General features: G+C 35.7%; 1 non-coding gene across 1 annotated transcript; it reads right to left on the reverse strand.

Annotated features, from left to right (window-relative positions):
• Positions 1 to 10,011: 10,011 nt before the first annotated feature.
• TRNAS-CGA (transfer RNA serine (anticodon CGA)) lies at positions 10,012 to 10,093 on the reverse strand. Its single transcript has one exon. It is a non-coding gene; the product is annotated as a tRNA-Ser (tRNA).
• Positions 10,094 to 10,591: the final 498 nt, after the last annotated feature.

Consider the following 10,591-nt stretch of genomic DNA (forward strand, 5'->3'; position numbering starts at 1 on the left):
TGGTATAGAAGTTTCTATTACGTTTTTGTATAGCCCCCATAGAACGGTACCTCCTGATGTTCGGTATTTTCAAGGATTTAGCTTCATTATCTCATAAAAATGGCTGAAATTTGGTATTTAGTCTTCGTTGCGGGTATACAACTTTCCCCTAGAATGTTGTCTGTAAAGGTCCACGCCTTCATATAGCCCCCATAAAACGGTACCTCCCGAATTCCGGTACTTTGAAGGTGTGTCCTCAATATTCCTCCGAAATGGCTGAAATTTTGTATTTATTCTTCTTTTGGGGTATAAAACTGTCTCCCATAAATGTGTCTATATAGGTCCACGCCTTCATATAGCCCCATAGAACGGTGCCTCTCGAATTTCGCTATTTTGAAGGTTAGCCACATTGTTTTACCGAAATTGCTGAAATTTGGTATTTAGTCTACTTCATAAACGAACGGAAACTAATTGATGGAGGGTATAACAAGTTCGGCCTGGTCGAATTTAACGAAGTTCTCTTCTTGTTGATAGTCACTTGCATATCCCAACTAATTTGCGATGCAAAAATATAAATGACATAAGAAAAGGTAACATAAACTGTTTCAAGGGCCAGCAACGTGGACCGGTTCGGCTAATATTTAATATAAAACATGACACGTTGTACTTACGACCTTCTATTTTTGCTTTACGACATTTTCCTTCAATTAAATTTCATGATTAATTCCGTTAATCTACGTGGTTTCTTAGCTACATTGTAATCCCAAATAGTGTCCTCTTTTGTCTCCCATGTATTTCTACCCCAACTCCCTGCATCTTTAGTTTTTGTCGGTAAACCATGTAGAATCTTCAGCATGTATGTCTTCCTGCGTTTAGGAAGTTTATCATCAGAGCTTTCAGATTAACTGTGAAAACCATAGGGAACTAGACCTATAACACCATCGTCTAATTCCATTCCAAATTCATACTGCTCTTTGTTAGCAAAAACCATGTTGTCTTCTTAGTTTAATAACATTTTAATCAATTATTATTATTTTAGAATAATTTAATAATATAAGCATTGCACTTACCGGTCCGTTAGAAGGTATTACTTTATTGAATTCAGAATACAAACTTATCTCGTTATGTGAATAAATGACCCGAGAGAAACCACAAATTACCAGTTGATAAAGTTAAGTAAGATATACGACATTAAAAACGGTAAAAATTGAGATTTTTTTAAATTTTTCAATATATGAGGTATTTGAGCACATACAGCATCCCAATTTGTATCAAAGAAAAGGCCAGAAGTCCATTTTTCATAATCAGTTCGCTTATAGGGAAAAATAGATTTCAAATGTAAATTTTCGTTGTAATTTAAAAATGATCACATTTTTGTTCAAAAGTTTGGTCTACAGGCTCCGCCAAATATCATCCGATTATCATCCAAAGGTGTAGGCTAGTTCTTTATATTGTACCCCAACCTTGGATGACGTCAAACATTTTATCTGAACTACATTAGCTGTAGTATTCTTTTAAAGTATACATTTTCCTGTAAACTTACGACATTTTCGTACTCAAATTTGTACATTTTGTGGACTTACGACCTTTCCCGACAGGGGCAAAACTTGTAGAAAAACGCGATATACTACCATTTTCTTTGTATCATACGACGTGTTTTGACTTGTACTATCATCCTGTAACAAAAACGCGATTTCCAAAAAAAGTGGACTTACGACCTTTTCCGACGGGGCAGACGATATGCGGAATCTAGACAATGCGTAGAAAAATATGATACGAATTTTATAGAGATTGGGTACATAAATTGCATATTATAGCAACAACAAAAGAGAAAAACTTATTTTTGGAAAATATTGTTGCAAATATATTTTTTGGTTTGATTCGAAAAATTAGAAAAAATATTTGGGAGTTCTCCAACTATTTCGCTAAAATCCCATACAATAATTAATGTGTACTGCTAAAACTTCATCAAGAAATATGGTTTACCATCGTGAAAGCTTATTTGCTTACTGTGATAACTTATAAGGATAGGAAATTAAGAGTAATATTGAAATTACAATCATTCAAAAAATGTGGAAATTAAAAAGCCTATTATTCGCGAATTAGTTAAAATCAGTTGATGCGCATCCGTTTTTGGGTACAGCGAATCAATATCTTTCAATATTTATGCATATTTCGATGTTTCACCAAGCGGCCAAAGTGTGCCGCCAGTTGCATCACCCAATGCAAAACACCTTAAATTGGGTATAAATCGCGCAATGTGCATACGATTTTGATGCGCATCCGGTTTCAGTAGCATTCATCAAAAATACGTCTATATACACATATTTTAAACAGATTCTTCGAGAACCGCGGATGTGCCTCCGCATTCTATTTTTGGTAAAAAACCCATATTACTCGCGAATCTCTGTAATTTATGACACGCGTTTTCGCAAATATTGTAATCGCGTATAAATGATTCCATTTACGTAAAAAATTTTAAAGAAAATCGCGGTTTAGTACGCGGATTTGTCAAAATAAATTTTTGCTGATTTTCCTATTTTCAGGGTATCTATATCCGCGGTTTTAGTGGATGGATTCGATTGCGGATGGGCTTATTAGATCCGTCGCGTAAAAAAACTATATTCACGCAGGGGACAAAGGAAATTGAATGGCACTTGTAAATTTTAAAAGCAAACAAGTAAAAAAGTATCAGTCGGGTTTGCCTGTGAATATTGAAACAATTTTTTTTTCCCAAAAAACGTATGTATTTAGGTGTTTTAAAAAATTTGGTCGTATGAACCGACAAAAATGTTGATTAGGATTAAACATCAAAAGTTTTGCGGAGTTGATACTTAAAGGAATGGACTGACCATTAAGGAAGTGTGTCTCCAGCCACTACAAATGGTGCCATAGGGGGTTCTTACACCCTTCGGGCTGTTTGATCCAGAAGTAGGGACTTGTCCATATTTTAACCTGATCTATATCTGGTAGATATATTAGGATTTGTGAAGTATGGACCAGTTCGGCCACTCCCTTCAAGTGTTACCGTACGAAAAATTTTTCCGAACATTTTTGAACTTTTGTGGGGAAGGCACCTGAAGGAGTAGACCGATATAGCCCATCTTCGTACTTAAACTAAGTTTGGACAAAATATTACGAAAGCCAAATTTTGGATCGAATCGGTTGATCCGTTCGAGAGTTATCGTGCGCTCCATCCACTACACATGGTGTTATAGGGGCTTTTTGCATCTTTCAGGCTATTTTCTCAGGAAGCATGGACTAGCCCTTGATGAAATTTGTACCGTCGTTTGGGGGGCAATGAATACAAGCTGTTGCAATAAAAATCAAAGCGATTCGAGAGCAGTTCCTAATCTGAACACATCCGAAATTTTGTGTGGGAGGTACCCGAAGGAGTGGATCGATTCTCGTTATAGGTTCACGTCTTCATATAGCCCCCATAGAACGGTACCACTGGATTTCTGGTATTTTGAAGGGGGTGGCCTCAATATCCCTCCGAAATGGGTGACATTTGGTATTAAGTCTTCCTTTGGGGTATAAAATTTCAACCCGACATTTGTCGGTATAGGTCCACGTCTTCATATAGCACCCATAGTACGGTACATCCCGATTTCCGGTATTTTGAAGGTTGTGGCCTCAATATCCCGCCAAAATGGCTGAAATTTGGTATTAAGTCTTCCTTGGGGGTATAAAACTTTCCACCTGAAATTTGTCGGTTTAGGTCCACGTCTTCATATAAAGCCATAGAACGGTACCTTCGAATTTCTGTTGTTTAGAAGGTTGTGGCCTCAATATCCCTCCGAAATGGCTAAAAGTTAGTATTACGTCTTCCTTGGGGGTAGACAACTTTCCACCTAAAATTTGTCGGTTTAGGTTCAGGCCTTCATACCATAGAACGGTACCTCCGGATTTCTGGTATTTTGAAGATTGTGGCCTCAATATGGCTCCGAAATGACTGAAATTTGGTATTAAGTCTTCCTTGGTGATATAAAACGCTCCACCTAAAATTTGTCGGTATAGGTCTACGTCTTCATATAGCTCCCATAGTACGGTACCTCCCGATTTCCGGTATTTTGAAGGTTGTGACCTCAATATCCCTCCAAAATGGCTAAAATTTAGTATTACGTCCTTGGGGGTAGACAACTTTCCACCTAAAATTTTGTCGGTTTAGGTTCAGGCCTTCATACCATAGAAAGATACCTCCCGATTTTCGGTATTTTGAAGGTTGCGGAGATAGGTCCACATTTTTGTATAGCCCCCATATAGGAGTACCTCATGATTTTAGAATCTTTTAGGATTTTAGCCACATTTTCCGACCAAAATAGCTGTAATCTGCCATTTTGATATGACCCCTTAAAAGGTTAATCCCGATTTGAGGTATTTTTACATTTTAGACATATTTGACAACAGAATTCTTTGGGAATCGAACTTAACGACACTTTCTGAGGAAATTAGCACTATGAAAATAAGCCTTTTGGCGGTATGTAGATGCTCAGACTCAAATTAAATTTCCAAATTGCAACAATTAACGTATTAACAGCGATCAGTTCGGTGTACAATATGTAATAAATAATCATTAATTATTTTAACCAAATTTATTTCCATTTATTAGCGCTCCACCACCTTCTTTCATTGTTTCATTCAGCCGACAAAGAAATAACCTTTTTCGTTATCACGTTAAGAAGACGATTTATAAAAAAATCATAGCACTTCCGAACCCATTTTCAATGGCACAATACCATTATTGTTTTGTTAAAGTGGGTGATAAATGTGTGCCGCTACGAAAATTGAGGCAAACAATCGTTGAAAATGTTCAGTATTTACTAAACCTTCTCTTGCTTGGTGAGAATGCCAATTAAGTACATAGCTACTTTAAATCTAACCAAGTCATAAATGCGTTCAATTTTGTCGACAATTGTTTTCTTTAATGGCCCATTCGCGCCATACCTATCCACTGTTTAGTCAGAGTTAGTTGTGCCCCTAGAAGAAGCATGTAATGCTGCGGGACAATGCCACACAAAAGGACATATGAGACACATATTTAAGTGTTAAATACAATGAAAACAATAACCCGCAAAACATCCAAGCTAGGCATTCAACCAACAAGAAACAATGTGATTCCCAATTCTGTCTTTAGTTCCGCTGGATCATAAATCATTTTCTTAAAAAGCCGGCGCTTAGTATACAAAAAAAAAAAATATGAAGAAAGATCATAGATGAACGCCAAAGGAAATTGTCCAAAAGAGGCCATGGATAAATGTATGCATATAACAAGTAAGAAAGGCGTTAAGTTTGCCGGGCCGAATTTTGTATACCCTTTACCACGAACTGCATTGAAGTGAATAAGAACAATCAGTGCAATTTCGTTTATGAAAGTACTACGCTCTTCCTCTTATTGCAGGAGTAGTATATCCCAACTGATAATACTCCCTGCATAAGAGTTCATATGGGGCGTCATCGTAGTTCTTTACAAAACATGGATCAATATTTACAATATTCCGAATTGAGCTTCTGAACTCCAGGTACCACACAATATGAAATTACAGCAATCAGGTTCGAAAATTTGACAAGATAACCTCGAAATACATTAAATTGGGCAATACCGGCTAGGTTTAACCTGGATATACAATACGAACAGTGTGTTTGCGAGAAAGTTTTCTACCTTCTGGGAACACAAAAGTCCGGTAGAAAAAATGTGACTAAAATATTTAAAAAACCCTTAAATTGTGACTACGCTAATAGGGGGGCTATACCAAAACGCGAACCTACAGTCAACCAAAAAGTCTACATACACCCTATAAATCTCGAGTTTTAAGGGTATGGAAGCATTTTTATGGAAATCCAAGTACATAGTTGTATCTCATATCCCTAATAAACAATATAACATATAACAAAAAATATATTCCATAATACCAATATCGGTAAATTCTATAACAATTAAAACAAGTGGGAAAAGCGTTAAGTTCGGTCGGGCCGAACTTTTTATACCCTCCCATCACAAATTTCAGCCATTTCGGTGGATTAATGTGGCCACCATCACAAATTTCAGCCATTTCGGTGGATTAATGTGGCCACAACCTTCAAAATACCGAAAATCGGAAGTTACCGTTCTATGGGGGCTATATGATGGCGCGGACCTATACCTACAAATTTCTGGGGGGAAGTTTTATATCCCCAACGAAGACTAAATACCAAATTTCAGCCATCTCGGTGTGATAATGGGGCCGAAACCTTCAAAATACCAAAAATCGGGAGATATTGTCCTATGGGGGCTATATCAAAACATGGACCTATATAAACATTTTATGGTCGAAATGTTTCTTAGCCTCTGGAAAAACACAAAATACAAAGTTGCAACCGATTCTGTTGTCAAATGGGGCGTTATATGGGGGCTATACCAAAACGTGGACATATATAAACCAACTCTGATAGGAATATTTTTTGGCCTCTGGAGACACAAAATACCAAATTACAACCAATTCTGTAGTAAAATGGGACAAATATCTTAAAAATTCCTTAAAACGACGACGCGTCATTTTGTATGGGGTCTATACGAAAGAGTGGACCTACATAGTCTACTTTCAATACCAAAAGTCCTACGTACAAATAATGTACCAAAATTTCATCCACCTACGTCAATCCGTTCGGACGCTAGAGTGACTTCCACAGACGGACAGACAGACAGACGGACGGACATGGCTATATCGATGTAGAATTGCACGCTGATCAAGAATATATATATAGTTTGTGGGGTCTACAATTATTATTTCGAGTAGTTACAAACGTAGTGACAAACTTAATATACCCCCATCCTATGGCGGAGGGTATAAAAATAATAGGGAAAAAGCGTGCATACATCCCAATGAAATATTGAGATTACCGTAAAATCTATGGGATAAGCAATACAAATTTTATATTTTTTGCTTTATCGAATGTATCTGATATATTTTAGACAAAATACGAACATATTTGTGCTTTAATTGATGTTATTTAAGGTCAGACTTTGCGTATGGTTTGTTAAAGCGGACCCTTGCAGATTTCACTGAGTTTTTCATTCTGGTAGTTTACAAAACCCCAGAAAATACAGTGGGACTAATAATTTTGAGATACTAGCGTGCTTTGAAGTTGTCGTTGTGGATAAGTCCCAATTTACATTAGGCGAGTTTACTTGCGGCAATTGTCAGTTTGATGGAGAGAGAGGTGAGGCATATGGTAACCTTTTGCCTCTCAGCCCCCTCTCTCACCTACAAACTGACAATTGCCGCAAGTAAACTCGCCTAATGTAAATTGGGACAAATATGTGCTTCTGAGCTTCGCTAAATATACGAGTTCCTGAGTTTTCTCATAAATTTTATAGTTTTCACAGCATTCCAAGGGGCAAATTGCATGCAGAGGCCTTGGAATTACCTTGTAATAGGGTCTCATATAATTTTTAGACCTTAACTCAATCAGAAATGTACAACATTATTCTACAAACCCGGTACTAAAGTTTCCAAAGCATCAAAATAAAAGCACCGCCAAAGAATGCATGAAATTTACACTGTTAACTACTACGATCTCGTATTATGATCCTTAGGGTCACTTAAAGCGCTATAAATGTTGGATAATTTTACATTTTTGATTCAATGGATGCTCGAGGATTGTACCAGACCTTATTACAAGGTAACTCCAAGGCTGTGAAACATATAAACTTTATGAGAAAAGTCAGGAATTCGTAAATTTTGCGAAGTTCAGGAGGATATAATGTTTACAAGGACAACTTCAAAGCGCTCCAGGATCTCAAAATTATCAGTCCCACTGTATTTTCTGGGGTTTTATAAAGTAACAAACTCAAAATCTCAAAGAAATCTGCAAAAGTCTAATTTAACGAGCTATACGCGAAATCTGACCTGAAATAACGGCAAGTAATCCACAAATATGTTCCTATTTGGCCTAAAAGATATCATGGACAACCAGAGGCATTCGCAAAAGCAAGAAAACGTAAAATTTGTATTGCTTATTCCATAAATTTTACGGTAATCTCAATATTTCATTGGGGTGTATGCACACTTTTTTCCTATTATTTTTTTAATTTTTATAGAATTTACCGTTATTCGTAGTATGGAATATATTTTTTTTTGTATTTAATATTGTTTATTAGGGATGTGAGATAGAACTATGTACTTGGATTTTCATAAAAATGATTCCTTACCCTTAAAACTCGAGATTTATAGGGTGTATGTAGACTTGATTGGTTGACTGTATGTATGTTGAGTGGGGCAATTCGACTTAACCAAGGCAAATTCAAATGTTGTTATTGAAAATTCATTGTCAAAGAAAATATTGAATAATAGGGTCGTTCCAAAAATGTTCTCACGAAAAACATAAATACATTTTGAAAATCCTCTAAAATAGAACAAATTTGAAACAAAATGTAAATAAAAAGCATTCAGAACTGTCGTAGGTCATTTTTATTACACGTTTAGGATGAAAAACAGTATTTTAAGGTAGCAAATTTCGAAGTTTTATATTTCATGAGTAGACCCTATTAAATTTTGAAAACTAAATTTACAAAAAAAGTAAGAATACAGCTGGTTGTCACTTCTACCTTCTATAAATGTGCCTTGGACTTAACAATTTTTTAAACTTTCATAAGCTGTGTTCCTTTACTTACCTGAGGTTACCATTTTTACCATTTTTAACCTGCAAAGTGTTCCTTAACCCCGAAAAGTGGCAAAACTGGAAGCAAGTTTTAAGAGAGTGAGAGTGGAGAGAGCGAAAATGGCTTTCTCTTCTACCACAGGCTACCAGCAAAATTTCTGCAGGTAAAAAATGGCAGAACTGATTTTTCGACTTTTGTTTGACGATTATTTCACAATGAGTCGAACGCTGATAAAACTAAATTAAAAACTGTGAAATAAAAGACGAAAATTGATTTTTTATGTTTCTTTTCGACATTGTTCATGAGAGAGCAATTTTGACACTTTTCTCTTTTACCACCCTTACCATTAAAAAAGTAAAGGAACAAAGCTATAATTAGATCGCTTCAATCTAATCTAATTTTAATAAGATCGGATAAAGATGCAGGACATGGACGACAATATATCCTAAACAGCATCAATGGGCAAAAAATGACAAAGTCCGTAAGAGAGAAGAAAGGTTACAGACAAAATAGCTCTGTTCCTTTACGTGCAAGAATCTTCAAGTTTTACCACTTTTTACTCGAAAAGTGTTCCTTTACTTCAGACACCATACAATTCATGTGGGAGCAGTTTACACCTTTTACTACCTTTGCCGGTTTTACCATTTTCAAAAGTAAAGGAACAGACCGAATCTGTTTATAAATTTAAAATCCTCAATGAATAACTGGGTTTAACAATTTTTGAATTGTAAAGCATAAAGTCCGTAAAGAGTTGTCATTAAAATACGACGGGCCAGAAACGCGGACCCGCTACTGCTAGTATGTAAAATATAATATTTTTACATACACGAACATTTTTACATCATGAAATTAGGCGTTCTCGAGTTCCCCACTACAGCAATTTCAAGATGTTACTCGATTATGTCCCGGGCCACACTAAGAGTAATTTCACTGAAATTTTGACATGAAGGTAAAAGAAAATGTAAAATAAAACGATCTGTTTGTTTCATACAAATATTGCAACAAAGTAAAATTGCAGAACATATGAAAGCGTGTACACTAGTTTCTTGAAATTATGTGTTTTTTCCCAAAAAAATGCAAAGTTTCATGTTAAAATTACATTGACATTACTCTAGTGTGGCCTGGGACTATGGAACTCGATTTATGGATGCATGATTTCATGAAATTTTATCAATGCAATCACTATAGTGTGGACCGGGACTAACATCAAAAGACTATTTTTGTAACTTTTACAATTTGAAATATTAAAGGAATAAACAAATAAATACATTTCAATGACTAAAATGTCCCCAAAAAGCATTTGAATTGCAAATGTTTTGAGTAGAATTGTAGGTTTTGAATTTAGAGTTCTGAAAAATAAAAAAAATTTTGAATCTGTTATTTCCATTATTCGCAGCCGGTAGGATTCGAACCTACGCTCCCAGAGGGAATCTGATTTCGAGTCAGACGCCTTAACCACTCGGCCACGACTGCTTGTTTGTTAATGCTGCATAAATGCTAACATCTGTTCACCACCATGAGAATACTGCTCTCCCTTTACTCAGTTCCAATAAGAATAAGTGTACAAATAAAGTTGATTGCTTGAATGCTCTTTATCGTCGTTCATTCTCATTATTTGCGCATTGCTTTTCCTATTTGATTCATTGAGAATTCTAATTGCAATACACAGTGGTGGCTGTCTAAAAATAGATGCTTTAGCAAACAAGGTATAGAGAATGTAGTCAGTGTGTGCTGTTCAGAATAATTAAAAGTATATACAAACATATGTATGTATGTAGATATGGTTGTTTGCGTTGCACAGTGCGAAATATTGGAGGTTTATGGAACTTTAAGCTAATTTTAAAGTTTCTTTCATTGAAACTGCGATTTCTAAGAGTAAATACATATGTAAATGAACTTAAAATTAATAAAATCAAATTAGCAATATTCTGGTATATTCAGTTAAAACAAGTAAGAAAAGTCTATAGTCGG

The sequence above is a fragment of the Musca autumnalis genome, unplaced genomic scaffold (genome assembly GCF_047663935.1).
Source record: "Musca autumnalis isolate F117 unplaced genomic scaffold, ASM4766393v1 scaffold_3, whole genome shotgun sequence".
NCBI classification, from domain to species: domain Eukaryota; kingdom Metazoa; phylum Arthropoda; class Insecta; order Diptera; family Muscidae; genus Musca; species Musca autumnalis.